This window comes from Triticum dicoccoides, chromosome 7A, assembly GCF_002162155.2.
Source record: "Triticum dicoccoides isolate Atlit2015 ecotype Zavitan chromosome 7A, WEW_v2.0, whole genome shotgun sequence".
In the NCBI taxonomy this organism is placed as follows: domain Eukaryota; kingdom Viridiplantae; phylum Streptophyta; class Magnoliopsida; order Poales; family Poaceae; genus Triticum; species Triticum dicoccoides.
The window spans coordinates 325455323-325478561 of NC_041392.1; positions in this window are offsets into that span (position 1 = coordinate 325455323).

The window sequence follows — 23239 nt, forward strand, 5'->3', positions numbered from 1 at the left end:
GTGGGCGCGAGCGCGGGGACGCGTGGCGGCGCGCGGTTGGCTTAGGCGGCGGGGTTGATGACGTGGTGGCGCCCGATTGGTGCAGGGGACGTGGCCGGCGGACACGTCCGGTGGCGGGGTTTTCGTCCGGCGGCGTGAGAGGAGTGGGGCTAGGGTTTCATCCGCGAAAATTTTGGGGGAGAGGACATATATATATGTAGAGGGGGTTTGGATGGGTTATTGGGCCGTTTTAGAGGGGTGTTGGGCTACAACACACACGAGGCCTTTACGGTTCCCCGGTTAACCGTTGGAGTATCAAACGGACTCCAAATGGCACGAAACTTGACAGGCGGTCTACCGGCGGTGTACCAAGGCTGCTTGGCAAATCTCGGTCCATTCTGAGAAAGTTTAACACCCGCACATGAAAAGAGGCAAAAGGGGACGCCGGAGGACGTGGGAGTGCCGGATTGCAAAACGGACAACGGGGAAAATGCTCGGATGCATGAGATGAACACTTATGCAAATGCGATGCACATGATGACATGATATGAAATGCATGGCATGAACAAAATGCAAAACGAAGACAAAACCCATCCACGAAGGAAAATCATAACTTAGAGCCAAAAATGGCAAGAGTTGAAGTACAAATATGGTAAGTTACATCCAGGGTGTTACACACACCCACTCTCTCTCTCTCTCTAGCTCTCTCTCTATCTCTCTCTCTCTCTCTCTCTCTCTCTCTCTCTCTCTCTCTCTCGTGTTCTTGCTCCCAAACCCGCGGATTTCGATCTCTTTGCTCGAAGCTCCATTTTCGAAACTGTTTCAGGGGATTGTCGCTTGGTATGTGACTCCACCGTTTGTCCAATTAGTTTTTGTTTTAGTGGTTTATATTTTGAATAATTAGCTACTCTTGGTGCTGTTGTAGATGAGCTTGCATGTTGAATTCTTAGATTTCTAAGTAGTTTGAATGCTTGACATGGCCTCTATGTATCCCTATGAGTATTTGCTATCATTTTTGTGAAGTTCTGTTGGAAAATTTTGTGGACAAAAATTTCAGAATTTTTGTTCATAGTAAAAACATGAATATCTTTAGGAAGTTTGGTTCCAAGAAGAACTCCAAGGGAGTTATTGGGGAGTCGTGTGACAGTGATATCCATCTTTGGAAGTTGGCCGAAGTACGGCCGTGCGAATGGTCGCATACCCCGTTCATGGAAGAGGCTGGAATCCTGCAAGAGTTTACACAATATGCTGCTAATGCCGGCCTCACCGACTTCATTGCTGCTGAATGTGAACAGTATCATCTCCTCACAAACACCTTTGTTCAAAGTTTTAATTTCCTTCCTAGGAATAATCCTCCTGAGGTGCGATTTAATTTATATGCTGAAACCTGTCAGATACTGCTTACTAAATTTTGTAACATATGCATGATCCCTTCTGACGGGAGCTTAGTCGAGCCTAGGCCCGCAGCGTTTGAGGCCTTTTATCATACCTTGACAGTGGGAGATGAGAGAGGGGTATCGGCAATCAAATAATCAAACAAAAACTCCCAATGGAGTCAAAACCTTTACTTTTATCGCTTGGGAACCGCCACTAGCGTGCTTAGCATGGAAGATATTGATAACTGATGGTCGTGAAGTAAATGAGAAGGGTGCATGTCTCAAAATAACATTTACCTCTGTTTTAAAACTTGAGCCCTGGCACCTCTGCAAATCACTGCTTCCCTCTACGAAGGGACTATCTATTTACTTTTATGTTGTGTCATCACCTTCTAAAATAAGTGCCAGAATCTGAGAGCACTACTGTCATGTTGATGCATTGTGTGTAGCTAATGTTGGATGCATCATGACTGGATCTTTTCTACCATGAATTACAATGTTTAGCCGCTGCTTGAACTTTGGAGGTGCTCTGCATTTATGTTTTGCGGTCTTAGAAAGGGCTAGCGAGATACCACTATTGTCATATTATATCATGGTTGTTTCGACAACGTGTTGCCATTTGAGATATCTTTTTATTGCTCGCTAGCTGATTATGTCATTCATATGAGTTAATATAATTTTTAAGAGTTATTGTTGACATGGTTAGCTATAATGTTGGCTGAAAACCTGGGTGCTGTTTAAGCTTATTTATGCAAACAAGAGCAAATAGTTCGTAAAAGTTTGTCTTTTTCACTTTCAGTTTATCAACTGAATTGCTTGAGGACAAGCAAAGGTTTATGCTTGGGGGAGTTGATACGTCTCCAACGTATCTACTTTTCCTAACACTTTTCCTCTTGTTTTTGGACTCTAATTTGCATGATTTGAATGAAACTAAACCCGGAATGACATTGTTTTCAGCAGAACTACCATGGTTTTGTTTTTGTGCAGAAATAGAAGTTCTCGGAATGGAACGAAACTTTGCAAGGAATTTTTTTGTTAAATAAAGAGAATTTCTGGAGCCAAGATCCACCAGAGGGGGGCACCTGGGTGGGCACAACCCACTAGGGAGGCCCCCCTCCTGGCGCGCCTAGGTTGGTTGTCCCCACCTGGTGGCCCCGCAGACCCTGAAACCTATGCTATAAAATCCTATTTTTCTAGAAAAAAATCAGGGAGAAATAATTATCACGATCCATGGGACGGAGCCGCCGTCACCTCCTGTTCTTCATCGGGAGGCCAGATTTGGAGTCTGTTTGGGGCTCCGGAGAGGGGGATCTTCGTGCTTCATCATCACCAACCCTTCTCCATCGCGAATTGCATGATGCTCCCCACCGGGAGTCAGTAATTCCTTTGTAGGCTCGCTTGTCGATGAGGAGTTGGATGAGATTCATCATGTAATCGAGTTAGTTTTGTTAGGGCATGATCCCTAGTATCCACTATGTTCTAAGATTGATGTTGCTATGACTTTGCCATGCTTAATGCTTGTCACCTTAGGCCTGGGTGCCATGATTTCAGACCTGAATCGTTAATGTTATCACCATTATATCCATGTTCTAGATCCGACCTTGCAAAAAGTCACCTACTACGTGTTATCATCCAGCAACCCTGGAGTGACAATAGTCAGGAGCACTCCCGGTGATGACCGTAGTTTGAGGAGTTCATGTATTCACCATGTGCTATTACTTTGTTCCAGTTCTCTATTAAAAGGAGGACATAATATCCCTAAGTTTCCAATTTGCCCCCGCTACCATGGGAGGGTAGGACAAAAGATGTCATGGAAGTTCTTTCCATAAGCACGTATGACTATTTTTGGAATACATGCCTACATTATATTGACGAATGTCTCGTGATGAATATCATCCAACAAGTCACCGATCCCATGCCTACAAATTTATCTTATATTCTTCTTGCTATGTTAATACTACTACTGTTACTGTTGCACTTGCTATAAAAATATTGCTATCGCTATTACCGCTACTATTGTTGTTGTCACTACTATCAAAACTATCATATTACTTTGCTACTGATCATGTTACTGTAGATAATTAATCTCCGCGTGTGTTTGAATTGACAACTCAGCTGCTAATACCTTCAAATATTCTTTGGCTCCCTTCATGTCGAATCTATAAATTTGGGTGGAAGACTCTACCCTCAAAATTTGTCGCGATCCCCTATACTTGTGGGTTATCAGCTACTCATCTCGGATGCTCTGCCGGAGGGCAGCAACCGCCTCATCGTCAGGGCAGTCTATGATGGTTCTTTTCACATAAGAACTTGTTCCACAATTTCCTTGCCGACTCACAGGGTTGCTGAATGATATGGGTGAGGTCATCGACATCTAGAGGTCGGACATAAGTGCCCTGGAAGTTTGCCCTAAAGGCATCCTCGAGTGCTTCCCAGCTCCCGATGGAATGAGGAGGCAGGTTGTTCAGCCAATGCCTCGCCGACCCCTTTCATTTGAGCGGCAAATATTTGATAGCGTGGGGATCATGTCCATTGGCCATATGGATACGACAGAGATGTATCGGCATCCCCAAGCTTCATTCCTGCTCGTCCTCGAGCAGGTAAATGATAAAAAAGGTAATTTTTGATGTGGAAAACTACCTAGCATAATCTTGATCATATAATCAAACCATGGCATGAATATTAAGACACAAGTGATTCAATGCAATAGTCTATAATTTGACAAAAATACATCAATAGTCAGGCATCCCAACAAACAATCATGTCTTCCAAAATATCAATGCTAAAGAATGTTATCCCTACAAAATTATATAGCCTTGTCATGCTCCATCTTCTTAACACAAAGTATTTATCATGCACAACCCCAATGACAAGCCGAGCAATTGGTTCATACTTTTTAACACGCTTCAGCTTTTTCAACCCCCACGCAATACATGAGTGCAAGCCATGGACATGGCACTATGGGTCAAATAAAGTATGATGATAAGGGTAAATATGGAGAACACAAAAAAGTAAGAAAGTCTCACATCGACGTGGCTAATCAATGGGCCATAGAGATGCTCATCAATTGATATCAATGTGAGCAGTAGGGATTGCCATGCAACTGATGCACTGAGAGCTATAAGTGTATTAAATCTCAATATGTAAACTAAGTGGGTGTGCATCCAACTTGCTTGCTCAAGACCTCGGGCAATTGAGGAAGCCATCATCGTAATATACAAGTCAAGTTCTATAATTAAAAATTCCCACTAGTATATGAAAGTGACAACATAGGAGACTCTGTACATGAAAAACATGGTGCTACTTTGAAGCACAAGTGTGGAAAGGATAGTAACATTGCCCCTTCTCTCTTTTTCTCTCTTTTTCCTTTTTTCTTTTTTCTTTTTTTCTTGGGCTCTTCTGGCCTCACTTTTCCTTTTTTTTGTTTTTGTCCGGAGTCTCATCCCGACTTGTGGGGGAATCATAGTCTCCATCATCCTTTCCTCACTGGAAAAATGCTCTAATAATGAATAATGATGATCATCACACTTCTATTGACTTACAGCTCAATATTACGACTTGATACCTAGAACAATATGACTCTAAATGAATGCCTCTAGCAGTGTACCAGGATGTGCAATGATCTAGTGTAGCAAAGATATCAAAAACGGACAAGCCAAGAAAATATCATGCCAGCTATCTTAAGATCATGCAAAGAAATATGGCAACAAATGCTTGAGTCATGTATATGATGATGATGATGAAAGTTGCATGGCAATATATCTTGGAATGGATATGGAAAAGCCATAATAGGTAGCTATGGTGGCTGTTTTGAGGAAGATATAATGAGGCTTATGTGTGATAGAGCGTATCATATCATGGGGTTTGGATGCACCGGCGAAGTTTGCACCACATCTCGAGGTGAGAAAGGGTGATGCACAGTACCGAAGAGGCTAGCAAATTGCAGAAAGGTAAGAGTGTATATAATCCATGGACTCAAATTAGTCATACAGAACTCACATACTTATTGCGAAAGTTTATTATCCCTCGAAGCAAAGTACTACTATGCATGCTCCTAGGGGGATAGATTGGTAGGAAAAGACCATCGCTCGTCCCCGACCTCCACTCATAAGGAAGAAAATCAATAATAAATCATCCTCCAACTTCTTAGCATAACGAGATACTACACGTCCATGCATCGAGAATCACAAACCTTAACACCAGTATTCTTACTAAACCACAATCATTCACTAGTACCTCCCACATATTACAATCTCTATATCGCAAAACTATTGCAAGGAATCAAAGACATCATATTCAGTGATCTACAAGTTTCATGTAGGATTTTATGACTAATAATGTGAATGACCAATTCCTGTTGACTCTCCAAACGGATATAAGTGAAGCATGAGAGTTTAACTCTTTCTACAAAGACATGCCCATGCTATAATAAATACTCCCTCCGTCCCAAAATTCTTGTCTTAGATTTTTCTAAATAAAGATGTATCAAGTCACATTTTAGTATTAGATACATCTGTATCTAGACAAATCTAAGACAAGAATTTTGGGACAGAGGGAGTATAAGTGAAGAAAAAGAGCATTCTACAAATAAGGTTTTCTATATGTAGAGAAACAGGCAATCCAAACTTCAAATGATATAAGTGAAGCACATGGAGCATTCTATAAAGCCATACTCAAAAGATATAAGTGAAGTGCATGAAGCATTATATAAATCAACCAAGGACTATCTCATACCAGCATGGTGCATCAAAGAAAGGGGAAAAATAAACACAAAAGATGCTCCAAGAATTTGTGCATATCATGTGACGAATAAAAATATAGCTCCAAGTAAAATTATTGATGGTCGTTGGAAGAAAGAGGGGATGCCTTCCGGGGCATCCTCAAGCTTAGTTGCTTGGGAGTCCTTCAATATTACCTTGGGGTGCCTCGGGCATCGCCAAGCTTAGGCTCTTGCCACTCCTTATTCCATCATCCATCACGATCTCACCCAAAACTTGCTTCAATCACACAAAACTTAAAAAAACCTCGTGAGATTCATTAGTATAATAAAGCAAATAACTACTTTAAGTACTGCTGCAAACCCATTCATATTTTATTTTTGCATTATACCTATTATATTCTAACTTCTCCATGGCTTATACCACCGATACAATCCATAGTTCCATCAAAACAAGCAAAACAATGGATCAAAAATAGAATCTGACAAAAACAAGACAGTATGTAGCAATCTGAACATTCACCATACTTCTGTAACTCCAACAATTCTGAAAAACTAGGAAAAATAAACAATTTGCGTAGTAGTACTGTGGAAATTTTTTAGAATTTTTGCACGTTCTAGTAAGAAAATGTAAATTCACGCACTACAGCAAAAGTTTTTGTTTTTTCACCGCACATACCAAACAAGCAATCTAAACATTCTAAAGGCAAATCTTGGCACATTATTTTTATAATACAGTGGATTTGTACAAGGGGATAATTATTTTTGTTGAAAATTTTCGGTAATCAAGGTTTGGAAAGTTCCCATGGGAATGAACAAAGTTTAAGGAGCTCCCCACTTCAATGGTGCTCGTCTTTCTTACTTTCACTTTTCTTTTTGAAGAGTTTTAAGTTCCCCTCTATACTTTTTGTTTTTTAGCTTTTTAAAATCACACAATAGAATAAAATGACTCTCTAAAACATTCGGGTTGTCTCCCTGGCAGCACTTTCTTTAAAGCCATTAACCTAGGCATAAAGTGCTCAAGTAATGGATCCACCCAGATCCCAAGGTATATCATAGCCAATTTTAATTAACAATGAGTTGTAATTTAGTAGTGAGCACAAAGCAACATATATCATGCAATCATCAAGTCTAACTCTCTTCCTATGCATCAGCATGTCATAAAAGAACAATTCATGCACATTAAGTAAAGGCTGAGACATAGCATAAACAGTTTCTTGCAATTTTATCGTGTTGGAAACATAGAGGTGGAGATGTAGTTCCTCTCTCATAATAATTGCAAATAGGAGCAGCAAGTACATGCGTATTATATTCATCAAAATCAACATGTGAAATAGTAAAACACAACCCATCAATATAATCCTTAATAAGAGCAAACTTCTCCAGTATGGTGTACTTGGGATAATTCAAAAAGATAATAGGACTATCATGTGTGGGTGCAATAGAAACAATTTCATTCTTAACATAAGGAACTATAGCAAGTTCATCTGCATAAGCATCATTCATATTGGCATCATGGCCACATGCATAGCAAGCATCAATTTCATCAAAAAGGGATATTTCAAACGAATCAACAAGATCATACCAATCACCATAGCATTCATTCTTCAGTAAGCATGAAGTGAAATTAAACAATGTATGGGATAAAGAGTTACTCTCATTAGAAGGTGGGCATGGGTGATCAATCTGCTCTTCCTCCTTTTGTTCTTCACTCTCCTCCTCATATTTTTTTATCTAATGAGCTCACAATTTTAGCAATTTCTTCTTCCATAGTTTCCTACAAAATATTAGCCTCTTCTTGGACTGTGGAGACTTTCTCAATAAATGCATCAATATTAGCATTGTATTTATAATTCTCATAGCAATATTTAAGTATAGCAAAATTTTCAGGTCTATAAACAGCATCATCAAAATCTTCATACATTTCAAACAAAGATTCAATTTCATAAGCACCCTTAAAAGTAACAAATTCTTTTATTCGTTCCACATCATAGTAATCATATATACCATTAGCATAAGAAGCCAAGGTTTCATTATCATGATATTCACGTGAGAAGGGAAGGTGTGGAGCCTTCATCCTAGAGCAACAAGTATAATCATATATCAATCATAAATCCCAAGCATACCAATGCAAGTAATTAATTTGATCCCATAAGAGTTTCCCTTTTTGAGTCAAGCGATAATACCTAAAGTATTCACATTGATCCAACGTGTCCCCGATTATCAAGTTGAATGGGGTTTTCTCAGGATTATCAAAGTAGTGTATAATATTTTTCACATAACGAGCATCGAGGGTTTTAGGAGGTTCCCCATCTCCATGAGTACAAAGTACAACTAATTTTTTTGGTATTTTGTGTTCCATATCCATAACTAAAGATATAAAACAACTTAGGACATAAAATAAAATCTACTTAGTGATAAAGCAAACAAGCTCACATGAGAATATTCACCCCATGCAATTGCTTCCCGGCAACAGTGCCACAAAAATGTATTGATAACCCACAAGTGTAGGAGATCAATTCCATCTTTTTGACAAATAAGAGTGTCGAGCCCAACGAGGAGCTAAAGGCAGGATTTATATTCCCTTCAAGTTCTATCGACCATCGATACAACTCTACGCACACTTAACATTCGCTTTACCTAGAACAAGTATGAAACTATTTTGTATGTATGATGATAGAACTACTATGCAAAAATAAAACTAGGAGTACTTTGCGAGATAATAATAATTAGTTGTTTTGTAGAAAAAATAGTATAACACAAGAGAAGTATTTTGTCCCTAGGCAATTGATAACTAGACCACTAATCATTATTACAATTTTATATGAGGGAGAGGTATGATCTAACATACTTTCCATACTTGGATCATATGCACTTATGATTGGAACTCTAGCAAGCATCCTCAACTACCAAAGATCATTAAGGTAAAACCCAACCATAGCATTAAGTATCAAGTCCTCTTTACTCCCATAGGCAACAACCCATTACCCGGGTATGTGTTTCTGTCACTCACGCCACCCACTATAAGAGAATCATGAACATATTGCAACACCCTACAGAGGGAATCCCTCACGCTTGCGCGACACAGAGGGCACCATAGGATAACACAAAAATAAAACATACAACTCAAACCAATCATGATCATCAATCAACCCATAGGACAAAACGAATCTACTCAAACATCATAGGATGGCCACACATCATTGGATAATAATATGTTGCATTAAGCACCATGTTTAAGTAGAGATTACAACATGGAGAAGGGGTTTTACACCACTGCATAGAGGAAGAGAGAGTTGGTAATGATGGCGGCGAAGTTGTTGGTGTAGATCGTCGTCATGATGATTGTCCCGGCGGTGTTTCAGTGCCACCGGGAGAGAGGGGGGAGAGCCCCCCTCTATTGGGTAACGTAGCATGCAATTTCAAAAGAATTCCTACAATCACGCAAGATCTATCTACGAGATGCATAGCAACGAGAGGGGGAGAGTGTGTCCATGTACCCTCATAGACCAAAAGCGGAAGTGTTAGGTCAACGCGGTTGATGTAGTCGAACGTCTTCGCGATCCAACCGATCAAGCACCGAACGTACGGCACCTCCGAGTTCAGCAGACGTTCAACTCGATGACGTCCCTCGAACTCTTGATCCAGCAAAGTGTCGAGGGAGAGTTTTGTCAGCACGACGGCATGGTGGCGGTGATGGTGATGTGATCCACGCAGGGCTTCGCCTAAGCACTATGACAATATGACCGGAGGAGTAAATTGTGGAGGGGGCACCACACACGGCTAACAGAATAACTAATGTGCTATGGGGTGCCCCCTTCCCCCGTATATAAAGGAGGAGGTGTGACGCCCCCGATTTGACCGTACACTAATCATACACACAAATGTGTATGATCAAGATGAAGGACTCACGGGAAGATACCACAACACAACTCTAGACACAAATTAAAATAATACAAGCTTTATATTAGAAGCCAGGGGCCTCGAGGGCACGAATACATAAGCTCGAATACACAAGAGTCAGTAGAAGAAAAAATATCTGAGTACAGACATAAGTTAAACAAGTTTTCCTTAAGAAGGCTAGCACAAAAGTAGAAAGGATTCAAAAGGCGAGGCCTCCTGCCTGGGACCTCCTAACTACTCCTCGAAGTCGAACTCCACGTAGAATCATCCTCGGGATCCTCTGGCTCCTGGACTCCATCATATGATTGCAATAACCGGGAAAGGGGGAAAAGAAGTAGCAAAGCAACCGTGAGTACTCATCCAATGTACTCGCAAGCAAGGATCTACACTACATATGCATTGGTATCAATGAAATGGGTAGTATCTATGGACCGAACTGTAGAATGCCAGAATAAGAGGGGGATCTAGTCCTATCAAAGACTATACTTCTGGCAGCCTCCATCTTGAAGTAGTAGAAGACAGTAGATGGTAAGTTAACCAAGTATCATCGCATAGCATAATCCTACCCAGCGATCCTCCCCTCATCGCCCTATGAGAGAGCGATCACCGGGTTATATCTAGCACTTGGAAGGGTGTATTTTATAAAGTATCCGGTTCTAGTTATCATAAGATCAAGGTACAACTCCGGGTCATCCTTTTACCGAGGGACAGGGCTATTCGAATAGATAAACATCCCTGCAGGGGTGCACCACATTTCCCAACACGCTCGATCCCCTTTGGCCGGACACACTTCCCTGGGTCCTGCCCGGACTCGGAAGATCAACACATCGCAGCCCTACCTAGGCACAACAAAGAGGTTAGCACGCCGGTCTAAATCCTATGCGCGCAAGGGTCTGGGCCCATCGCCCATTGCACACCAGCATGTTGCGAGGGCGGTCGATGAGCAGAGCTAGCAACCTCCATATCAAAGGAAGTTGTGTTACGCGGTCCAACCCGGCGCGCGCCGCTCAGTCGCTGATGTCACAAAGGCTTTAGCTGATACCATGACGTCGAGTGCCCATAACTGTTCCCATTTAGTTGGTTAGTGTGTATAGGCCAGAGGCCAGACTCAGATCAAATACCAAGATCTTGTTAAGCTTGTTATTTTTAAGTAACCGCAGACGCCGACCAGGGATAGACCCACCTCTCTCCTAGGTGGTCACAATCTGCCCTGTCGCTCCACCACAAAGTGACAGTCGGAGGCCATCGGGAACCCAGGCCCACCACTACCTGGATGGAAGCACCTGCCCCTTCAGTCCCCACGTCGGAATCACTTGCAGGTACTCTACGAGCCGACCCGACTTTATTCACCACATGTATCACATATAATGTATATAAGTATATACCTGTCGTGGAATTGTCACGGCAGATGTCCGAGTGTGAGGACTTAGTCGTGAGGCCAACGCATCTATGTGGTAGCTTGCGAGGGGTTGAGCAGAATCGAGAAACGCAACACAAGACAAGGATTTAGACAGCTTCGGGCACCAGGAAACATCATTCAGTAACAACCCTACATGATGTTTGTGGCTAGGTCTTATTATCATCACGAGGGAGTCGTCGTAAACCGGCTCTCCCAATTATGTCTAACCCTTAAGATTCTTCTCCCCCTCTTGGGGTGCCCTGCCCCTCCTTATATATGTTGAAGGGGCGGGTTACATGTAGAGTCCAGCTCGGATTAAGACTTAAACTATTTTGACTTCTCTTCATGGGCTTCTTAACATATTGGGCTTCTTAACGTCTCGGGCTTGTTAACCCCAGGCGACTCTGTCTGCCGAGTTATAACTGTCTGCCGGGTTATGACTGTCTTCCGGGTTATGACTATCTCCCAGGTTATGATTGTCTGTCGAGTTATGACTGTCTGCTGGGTTATGACTGTGTGCCGGGTTATGACTGTCTGCCGGGTTATGACTGTCTGCCAGGTTATCTTCGGACTTAACACCTACCGGGTTATTATCTGATTTAACATCTGTCTTAACTGTCTGCCTTAACTGTCTGCCGATTTATCATCCGCCGGTTTACCAAGTCCCAGCCGGGTTATAACCCCCGCCGGGTCATACCGCGGGGTATATCCCCGACATTAGCCCCCAATTTAATTTGGATTTATCCATGTTAAACTGATCCTGATCATCCTTAAGTCCTTGTCATTTCCTTCTTCTGGAAAATCCGGGTCAACAAGCCAGCTTCATAATCAATTTACTGACATTGGTTCGTCACAGAGAAATATTGTGAAGAATAATTCATTTGATTCAGCTCCTAATGCCTACCAAAAATATTGGTCTTTAAAATACTCATATGATCTTCAACCGGCTTAAGGATGTAGAACTTGCCGGTTTATCATTGCCAAAATTGCCGGTTTATAAATATTGATGGCACCGGGTCATAATTGTTTGTTAACATCAGCTTTGAAAATATACCTCTTATATGCCTATCACTTGTAGCCCCCAAGTCTTAAGAAGGTAATGTAGTAACAGCTTAAGAATTGCTTCAATATGAATGTCACAAGCTTGAAGAAATCCAGGTTGTTCATCTCAATCACTAATCAAAACTGAGTATTCCACATATGTAGCCCCCAAGTGCCGGGTTTTCATGCTTGCAGCAACTTGGGACTTGTAATTGCCTGATGCTCATAAAAACTTCAACTAGTGTAGCCCCCAAGGGCCGGGGCATTATGCAAATAATGAGAAGGGACTTTGAAAATATGATCATGTAGACTTTAACAGCAACATGGAGCCTCCAAGGGCCGGCTCAGTAAGATAATACTGAGCTGGGACTTTATGTATACTTTATTGAAAATAACATCATATGATGTAACTCCCATCACGGGACTTGAACCCACATCCACAAGGTTAAGAGCTTTGTGCTTTACCAACTAAGGAGCAAAGCCTTCAATATAATGGATTAAGACTTGTGTACCTTGAATTGTTGACAGGAGCAATTGGTAACCCCCAAGGGCCGGCTCATTATGATGTGATGAGTTGGGTCTTCAATAAGACTAGTAAAAATGACTTTGCATTAGCCCCCAAGTGTCGTGGTGCATGGTTGCAGTGACATGAGACTTGCATATTTGATGTAATCTCAACTTGAATAATGTAGCCCCCAAGTGCCGGGTTGTAAGCTTGCAGCGACTCGGGACTATTCCTTCAATTGTAGAATAAATCATATCCATTGATAATATAATAGCCATTGCGCTAAAGCGACTCTAAAAACCTTAATCATAATATTGGTTATTGATAACCATAATAAAATCCAGCCATGTTGGCTATTTGAAGATTTGAATAATATAATCCAATGATTTATGAGCGCATGATTCCAATGGCGCAATCCAAATATATACTGGCGATTTATAGTCCCAAGCCAGGCCGGGTTAATAAACACCGGATAATTTATCATCATACTGGTGACTTATAGTCGAAAGCCAGACCGGGTTAATAGACACCGGATTAGTATAAACCTCACCAAAATAAACCTCAAAAAGAAAGAATTCAAAAGAAAACACGCAAGAAGCGAGGCTTTTCATGGGCTGCCAGGCCCAAAACGAGGCTTTTCATGGGCTGCCAGGCCACTGAGTTAAACCATTTTGTACAAACCTTATAAGATGGAACTCACATTAACCAATCATCATTTTAACTGAGACAAGTTCAGGGTCTGTATAAGATTGACTTGTCAAACGTTCGACGGGTCTTACCAGGATTACCTGGATGGAGTGACTTACTTAAGAAGGCAGGATAACCCGGGGTTTTAGGTGAATACACCTAGCTTCCAAGCCTGGCTTTTATTGCCTGTTACAAGGTTATAGACTCCTTGTTCTTGTAGAACAAAAGAGCCCCCAAGCAATATTTTGAGTTGTGCTCAGGGGGAACCTATGTTTGAGTTGTGCTTTTGCAACAGACTCTCTATGGTCCCTTTAACTTTTCTGAGAACTCGAACTTTGCGAGAGATATTTCTTCTTGAATCGGATGTTTAAACCAGATATTGAGATCTTCAAAGCTTTGTTGGAGACATCTTTCCCTTGAATCGGATTTTAAACCGGAATCTTCATTTTCAGCCGGAAATTTTCTGACGGCCTTTAAACTCAAACTTGCGAGAGATTAAATTTTTTTGAACCAGAAATTCTTAAACTGGTTTTGAGAGCTTCAGAGCTTTGTGGGAGAACAGATTTCCCTTGAACTGGATTGTAAACCGGATATTTGAGAGCTTCAGTGAGACTGATTTCCCTTGAGCCGGATTTTAAACCGGATATTTGAGAGTGTCAACGCTTTATGGGAGAGAGATATCTCTTGAACCGGATTTTGAACTGGAATCCTTTCTGATGACTAGTAACTTCTTCATTTAGCAGGGATTTTGTAATTTTCATATACTTTTTAAGCCGGAAATTTTCTAACGGCCTTTAAATTTTCATCAATATAGCAGTAGCCTCTGGGATTGGGTTATCTTTCCCTCCATCGTCCTGGGGTTCTTAAATTTGCTGAAACTGGTAAGATTTGCTGAGTTATGTCATCGTAGCCCCCGAGTCTTAAGACGACTCGAGGAGTTGTCTTGAGATTCTTCGTATTTAACCATAGCAGCAGGTATATATCATTGGTGTTGATAACACGATGTGAATCCATAGAAGGTTGAGGTGACCGCGGCGGGTTATAAATGATCCTGTATGAGCCGTGTCAGCAACTCGGCCAATGGTTCCTTTCAACTGGCTGTTTGAAGTTTAATCAAATTGTAGTGGCGGTGACTTGTGCGCATGTCCACTGAGCCATCCAGTAGACGGCGGCTGATGATAATTTGCCTCCAATTTGTTGGAAGAAAACCGAGCTACCCAACCAGTGACTTGCTCATACTCAATAGACAACTCATGTAGACAGGTGCGGCCCGGTGTGTTGATGTAAACCAGATCGCAAGGGCGGTAGCGTAAGCACTTCCATTGAGCACGGCAACACGAAAAAATGTAGTGAAAAATGACGATGCTATGCACTCCATATCTGTGATATAACCCCACGTCGGCGGTGAATAATTGTCCTGATGTATTTGGATGATAGATGATCTCACCATGTCTTCCATGATCATGGAAAAATTTGTCCTGCGCATAAAAACGTTAAAGACACAATAATGTTTCTCAGAGGAATTAAAGTATAATGATGAAATAAATAGGGCAGATAACACCTGGTATTTTTGACGGATGAACACAGACTGAGCAAATAATCCCTTGTTCTCCTGGTGTTCATGCCCGTAGATTTATTCTGGCTGGATGTAACAGTTGTGCTGACACCGGACTAGTACTGATAGCAATTTGTCCACGTGATACCCTCCACGTAGTATCAAGTGCCACAAACCAATAGATTTTGAACTTTTCTTCCAGCCCCGTTGGGCAGTCAACACGCCCACAGGCCACATTCAGACATAACCATATTCAGAAATAGCCACCCAGGCGACTCGAAGAAGGGGGGCGCGGCTGCGAAAATAAGCGGGGTCGGTTCTCGGTGATTGTCCGCAGCAGCGGGGCGAGTCTGAGTCTCGAAGCACAGCAGCGGCCAAGACGGGCAACTTAGGGCTCTGCCCGGTGGTTTAATCACGAGGCAGGGCTGGTTTAGCACTGCTATGGCGGGTCAGCGGAGGCAGAGACGGGGCCAAGGCAGGGGGGTCGCAGGCAACCACGACGGCCGGCGGCTCATGGCGGGAGCGAAATCACTCGGCCAGGGACGGCAGCTGCGGGGGTGCCCGCGCGGAGCAGCAAAGGTGAGGTTGCCCGCGGCTAGGTAGCAGATTGAGGCAGAAGAAGCTTCAACATGTGCGGCTCGGCGACGTCGGTGAGTCATCAGATGCCAGCGGAGGCGGGACCATGGTGGTCTCGGCAATTCACAGTAGCGGCCGAAGCTGCCCGCGAGCAGTTTAGAAGCGGGACCGGCGCGACTATTCGACCGGTGGCAGGTTGGAGAGGCACCGGCGGGTTGGAGCTGAAGCGCGGCGACTCAGCAGGCACAGTCGCTGGCAGGTATGGCGGATTAGAGCAGCGGTGGTTCGAGGCCGCTCTAGCAAGGGCGGCACAAGGTGGAAATAGCTTAGAACAGCAGCAGCTGCAGTGGAGTAGAACAAATAGTCGGCAGCTCGTCGTCAGCAGTTGGGTGATTTAACACTAATAGGCTCCAAGGCAGGAGATCGACCCGGTGGCCGCTCAGCAGGGCCCTAATCCGGGTGTCTCGGGGGAGTGAGGTAGGGAAGCAGCAACAGGGGGCTCAATGATGAACCGAGGTGAGGTGTTCTGGCATAGCTATGGCGACGAAGTCAGCGGCGCTTCTGGAGGCGCGACGCGATATAGCGGTGGCTCCAGGAGGCACGACGTGCGACATCAGCAACTCCAAGAGACGAGGCGGCTCCGCAAAGGTGGCTTGGCGATGGCGACCTTGTGGCACGCAAGCGAGCGGGCGGCTGGGCCATAGAGGAGGCTGTGTCCAGGTGACCACAGGGCGATTCACGGCAACATAGACAATGGTGCGGTGAACCGGACAGAGGCGGAACACCAACAGTGGCCTTTCCGCGGCGGAGGTGGAGACCGCGGCAGCGACTCCGATTGAAGAATGGCGACTTCGGTGAGTTATGGACGACAGCGACAGCCATTCGAGGAGACAGTTACAGGCACAGTGGCGAGGTTGTACTGGTGACTGTGGTGGAACCTGTGGTCGGACGGATCGCTTGAACTCGAACCGGCCTCGGAGCAGTGACGCTACATAGGAATCACCTTGTGCAGAAGGTCTTGCCTCAGACTCGGCGGATTGAGACGACGCGATGGCGACACACGGTTGAACCGACGGTGGATTCAAAGCGCAGCGACGGCCGGTTTAACACGCAGTGGCAGACCGATGGCTGTAGCAGAAACGTCCTGGCCGTGGCTCACGGCACGGCCGGCTCGAAGGTTGCAGTAGAAGTGCAGATCAAGACTTGGCTCGCCGGTGAAACGATGGCGTTCGGCAATTTAAAAGTGAGACAACGATGTAGTGTTTTGAGTTCCGGCGACTCAGGGCGTGGATGACGAGGTCGCTTGGCCGGGACGACTTAGGGCGCGGTTCAGATGGCGGGCGCTTGTCTTACAGCGGCAGCAGACGGAGGACCGGCCGAGTCGGCCGAGCCCGCAGCTGGCAATAACGAGCGGGTCAATCCGGACCGGGTCAAGCCGCTTGCGCCGAGGCGGTTTATTACAGTCATAGGAGTTGACTTGGAGCGAGGGTGACTGCAGAATCTGTGTCCTTCTCCGGGTCATGGTTGTAGAGTTCCCAAAACGAGCTGTATTGATTGGATCTTCAGACAATTGAGTTTCTCTATCTATTTCGTGCAGGTGTTGAGTACTTTCCTTGCATCATGCGTCGGTGTTGCCTCCTCCGAGTCGTGGCCTGTTTTGGTCAATCCGTGACTTCCTCCGGGTCATGGTGGCCGGCTCAGAGATAGTAGCGACTTCGCGGATGCAGAGCGAAGCTGCAGCAACGACTTGGAAACCACTTGGCCATGGCACCAGCTGCGACTTAAAACGCTGGGGCAGGGGCGACTCACGCGAGGCGCTGGAAGTGACCCAGAGGCAAATAGCTCGGTGATGTAGGGGTTCCAGGCCAATGAGACTGGTCGACGGGTGGCTCTTCGTAGTTTGCTGTAACGCCTAGTTGTTTTAGGATTGAGCTGGCAGTTTGACCCCGTCTCGGGATCTAAGAGTGCAACAAAAAATTCATCCGGTTACGACGGATCAACACATTATGGTGGCCGCACCATGCAACCCTAATTTCTCAATCCTCCAACTGACATACCACGGGCTTCTCCATCCCTGAAGAAATCCCTCCAAAAACTCAACACAACTGTGCGCAAGCCCCACGGTGGGCGCCAACTGTCGTGGAATTGTCACGGCAGATGTCCTACTGTGAGGACTTAGTCATGAGGCCAACGCATCTATGTGGTAGCTTGCGAGGGTTGAGCGGAATCGAGAAACGCAACACAAGACAAGGATTTAGATAGCTTCGGGCCCCGGGAAACATCATTCGGTAACAACCCTACATGTTGTTTGTGGCTAGGTCTTATTATCATCATGAGGGAGTCGTCGTAAACCGGCTCTCCCAATTATGTCTAGCCCTTAAGATTCTTCTCCCCCTCTTGGGGTGCCCTGCCCCTCCTTATATATGTTGAAGGGGCGGGTTACATGTAGAGTCCAACTCGGATTAAGACTTAAACTATTTTGACTTCTCTTCATGGGCTTCTTAACATATTGGGCTTCTTAATGTCTCAGGCTTGTTAACCCCAGGCGACTCTGTCTGCCGGGTTATAACTGTCTGTCGGGTTATGTCTGTCTGCCGGGTTATGACTATCCCCGGGTTATGACTGTCTACCGGGTTATGATAGTCTGTCGGGTTATCATCTGACTTAACACCTGCCGGATTATTATCTGATTTAACATCTGTCTTAACTGTCTACCGGTTTATCATCCGCCGGTTTACCAAGTCCCAGCCGGGTTATAACCCCGGCCGGGTCATACCGCGGGGTATATCCCCGACAATATCCGTGACCACCTCCCAAGTGATCACGGCCCGATAGTATAGCATGGCAGACGGACAAGAATGTAGGGCCACGGATGGTATACTAGCATCCTATACTAAGCATTTAGGACTGCAGGTAAAGGTAACAACAGTAGTAGCAAAGACAGGCTATGCATCAGGATAGGATTAACGGAAAGCAGTAACATGCTACACTACTCTAATGCAAGCAGTAGAGAGAAGAATAGGCGATATCTGGTGATCAAAGGGGGGGCTTGCCTGATTGCTCTAGCAAGTAGGGGTCGTCAATAATGTAGTCGACCAGGGCACCAGCAGCGGCGTCAGTCTCGTAGTCTACCGGAGAGAAGAGGGGAAGAAACAGTAAATACGGAGCAAACAATGCATCACAAAACATAACGAGGTAATACGCGGTGCTAGGTATGCCCTAACGCGGTACTAGGCGATGCTGGCAAAGGGGGGAAACATCTGGGAAACTATTCCCGGTGATTGACGTTTTCGGACAGACGAACCGGAGGGGGATTGTTGCATGTTCGCTATGCTACGTACGTGTGACGAATGAACGGACTGCATATTCGAAATCGTCTCATCGTTCTGAGCAACTGTCATGTACAAAGTATTTTCATCTGAGTTACGGATTATTTTATATTAATTTTAAAGTTTAATCAATATTATGGAATTTCCTGAAAATTGGCAAAGTCTCAGAATTGTTCAGTTTTTGAACATCACTTAGCTGTTTTCCAGAGGCTATAGCTAGTGTTCTGTACATCCTATGAATTAGTGCCTTTACCATTTTTTCATCTTTCTGTCATCTACAGGACAATATCATTCTCATCCATGTTAGAGTTCAGTTTCTTGATCGAAACTGCATTTGAAAAGTGCCACTTGAAGTTAATTCCAGAAACTGTTAAAATATACGAACATAGGATTTTGTGATTTTCATAGGATTTAATCCTTACATCTGTTGAATTTGGCCCAATGGGATGTTTTGAACCTTGTCAAGTGTACTACCCGCACGTATTTATTTTAGCTATGTTAAGATTTGTTCAGTTGTTGTTTTGAGGCTGTTCAAGGGCCTAACCAGTGTTGTTTTATGAAAGTTAGCAGCTGCTAGAGTAACTGAATGTTACTGTAGCAGTGATGCACTAGTAGTAGCAGTTGCAGACGGCGAGCGAAGGCGCGGCGAGGCAGGCACAGAGGCGGGCGTGTGCGGGAGAGGCGGAGCACGGTGACGCAGGCGAACACTCGCGGCTGGTGGGAGGAGCTGGCGCGGGATGGCAGCCAGCCGTGGGTTGGGGACTGCGTGAGCGGCAATGGAAGCAGCACGCGGCCGCCGGATGTAGCAGCGGCAGTAGGCGAGCAGCAGCTATGCAGAGCAGTGCGGCAACAAACGGGCTACGTGCGTGCCGGTGTGTTCGAACAAGCAGTGGTGCCACGTCCATCTAGGCTAGCGAGAGGCGCCGAACGCCCGGAGCGGCACCGGCGATGAGCTAAAGCGGCACCGGAGTTCGAGCGCTAGTGGAAACGGAGCTAGGAGGCACGAGAAGGCACGCGCTCATGCTTGTTGGGCTCCTGTGAGCACCCGAAGCTCGATGCCGTGCTCAGGCGAGAATGACAGGGGCCATGGCCACGACGACGAGGCGATCCGCAGCGACGATCTCACAGCAATGGAGACGAGGTAGCTACGGTGCGCGAGGGGGGTTAACGGGGATGAGCAGAAGACAAAGAAGCTCACCGAGCAGCACGCCGATGGCCCTTGGTAGTTTAGGAGCAGCAGGAGTCGACGGCATTCGTCGGAGACGCGCCGATGATCCGAGGAAGAAGACGGCCTCAATCCGAGGCTGCGGTGACACAGAGCTCGGGCTCCAGGTCGTGGAGGCTGCAGTGGCGGAGGTTCACAACATGACGGCGGAGCGAGGTGGTGGCTGTGGCCGCGATGGTGACAGGGAACGGCGGTGAGCGTGCTCGGGTCAAAAGGGATCTGAGGAGGGGGAAGCGCGGGCATGAGCTTGAGGAGGGGGTCAGGCTAGGGTTAGCGGGAGGGTCGACGACGACCTTATAGATGGCGGGGAGAGGCCGGATGGCTACCGCATGGTCATCTGCGGCCATGGACGCACGCCCGGTGGCCACTGCGTGCGGTGAGCAGTAGGAGGTAGGGGAAAGGCCCCCCTAGTGGGCTGGGCTGGCTACTGTGCATTGGAAGCCCAAGAGTACAGTAGGCCTTTGCCCCTTTTTTTTTTTGCTTTTTTCTGTTTTGCAAATTGTTTAGCAACCATTTGAGTTTTGTAAAAGTATGTGACTTAGCTCAATAATTATAGTGTAATATTTACCACTGCCAGAAAATGGTTTGGATCCAAAATGATTTCATTTGAATTTTTAATAAATGACTTTTCACTTTAAATTTGAATTGCCATTTGAATTGGAATTTGAAATGAGCTATCATCCAAATGATGATCAAGCGTGATAATCATGGTGACTACGCATTATCAGAGGGTGATCACTGTAGTGTGATACTGGGGATGTTACAAATCTCCTCCACTACAAGAAATCTCGTCCTGAGATTTAAGAGGTAGAGAAGGGGGGAGGTCTAGTTATGAAATTCTAACGGATCTTCTCGGCCGTGGTTGCTCTTCTCAAAGTGGTCGATCCATTACATTGACGTCTTCATTTCTCTGCTTCAGGTCATCATGGTGAAGTCATCCTTTTCCTTGGGAACCCCAACGTACTTACGAATCGGTAAGGGGCAGCTCGGCTACGACAGAATGCTTATGAGGGAAACAATCCGGGGTTACCCCATGAATGAGAATAAGAATATCTCTCGAGTTGAACATATAAAATACATCGAGAGTAAGGTACGCATGTACAATAAGAGGTTCCAAGCGGATATATAGTTGCTCGAAGTCTGAATCAGAGTGAGAAAGGGGTTCAGAGCAGCGAGAGTAAGTATTGCGTCTGATACCAGAATAGAGCACTAGGAAGGTGGCCCGTGAATTAAATACGAAGCCAAGCGTGAGGAATAATCATTAGAAACAGGGTTGTACAGGAGAGTCAGGTTTCGATCCTGTGGAACTGTGGGTTATGGGCCCACCATGTGGGTTAAAAGTAGGAAGGGCGGAGACGTCTTGCGTGATCATGTAAGCAAGGCATATCAGAGGATAGCCTGTCATTTATGTCGGCAACAACATCGGTACCAAGGGCGAGGGACAAAGAGAACCATTTTCCTGCTCGTCGAAAGGAGGCGGACCAATAGGCAAAGTTCTCGTCCATCGGTGGTTACCGGAATATCATCAACAATAGTAACAGGGTCTTACTGACCGAGTTCTACACCACAGTGTTTACATAAGCAGGGAGATATTACTGCTTACATCATATTGATCACAGAAAGGTTAAACAAAACAATGGAAATGAAATTATGTTTATCAGATTAAACAAAACAATGGAAGGGAAAATGTGTTTAAACACATATTTCAGGGGTATATCCTTCCCAAGGACAAGCAGGGCATGATATCAATGACAGGATATAACATAGAAAACCCTTTAGGTAAGAGGAGAGAAATTTCATGACATTACCCATACAAAGGTGTTTGGATAATTGATAAGGAAAATTTTGCATTGTGCTTCAAATGTTCTTATTGATGATAGGAGTACCACATACATGCTTCGAGATGGCGTTGACATGGTCTTCAAGCAAAGGTCGGACTTTGCAGACACAAAGGATTCATCAAGAACAACTTATAAAATAAGTCTTGCAATTTCCTCATGGAAGAATCGCTAAGCTTGCTAAAAAGGAAACTATAACAATAGGTCCTCCGGCCAGGTGTGCTAGGCATGACATCATCTTACCGGGTCATATAAAGACCAATGTTATAACTCTTGGATATATGTTCCAACCATCATATCTGACCGAGATTCAGATCTGATTGGTGTCAGGATACCTCAAACTCAGGATGCTTGAGGAGAAAAGGTGCGACACAAATTGACGAGATGACATCGAAGATTCTCGAGAAATAAACTATGGAAGCAAGTTCCGAAACAAGAGTTCATCAGTAAACCAATGAGAGGATGAGGAGGTGGCTGATGGAATTAGCGACAATTCATCGAGGTTTCCAAAAAGATAGATTACCACAATTATGTGAACAAGGAGATAATATTGGACATATCGAAGTAGATAACAAAGTATGTTCAAGGAAAACATCCATGATTAAACATTGATCAAAACATGCACCTAGAAGGACGGACTAAGTAGCCCGATCAATGTTAGAATGGTGATTCAATAACCAATAGACTAAGAATCAAGCTATCAACCATTAATGTCAAAGCAATAGGGTTGCTAGAAGTTTTGAATTTACACATCACTGACCATTTGTCGGTATTCCGGTTAGAAACATCACGGGGACCAAGAAAAGAATGGTGATGGTAATAAATATCACTTGTATCAAGAATTCTTAAGGGGTGGTGAAATTATCGCGACATTCTTGACATAAAAGACAGTGGTACCCAAGGTAGAACATAACATAAGCTGGATAGAAAGGAGCTCCATAACATGATCAAGTTTGTGTCGGAGGGGAGGCAATAATGTTGTCGATGATAACACAGACCATCGAGGGGCAAGGGTGGTATTTCTCATCAAGAATTCAATAGTTATCTTGGAAGAGCTCCAAATGTTGATGATCATCATGACACATTTGTTGAGAGATTTCAAGATGTAA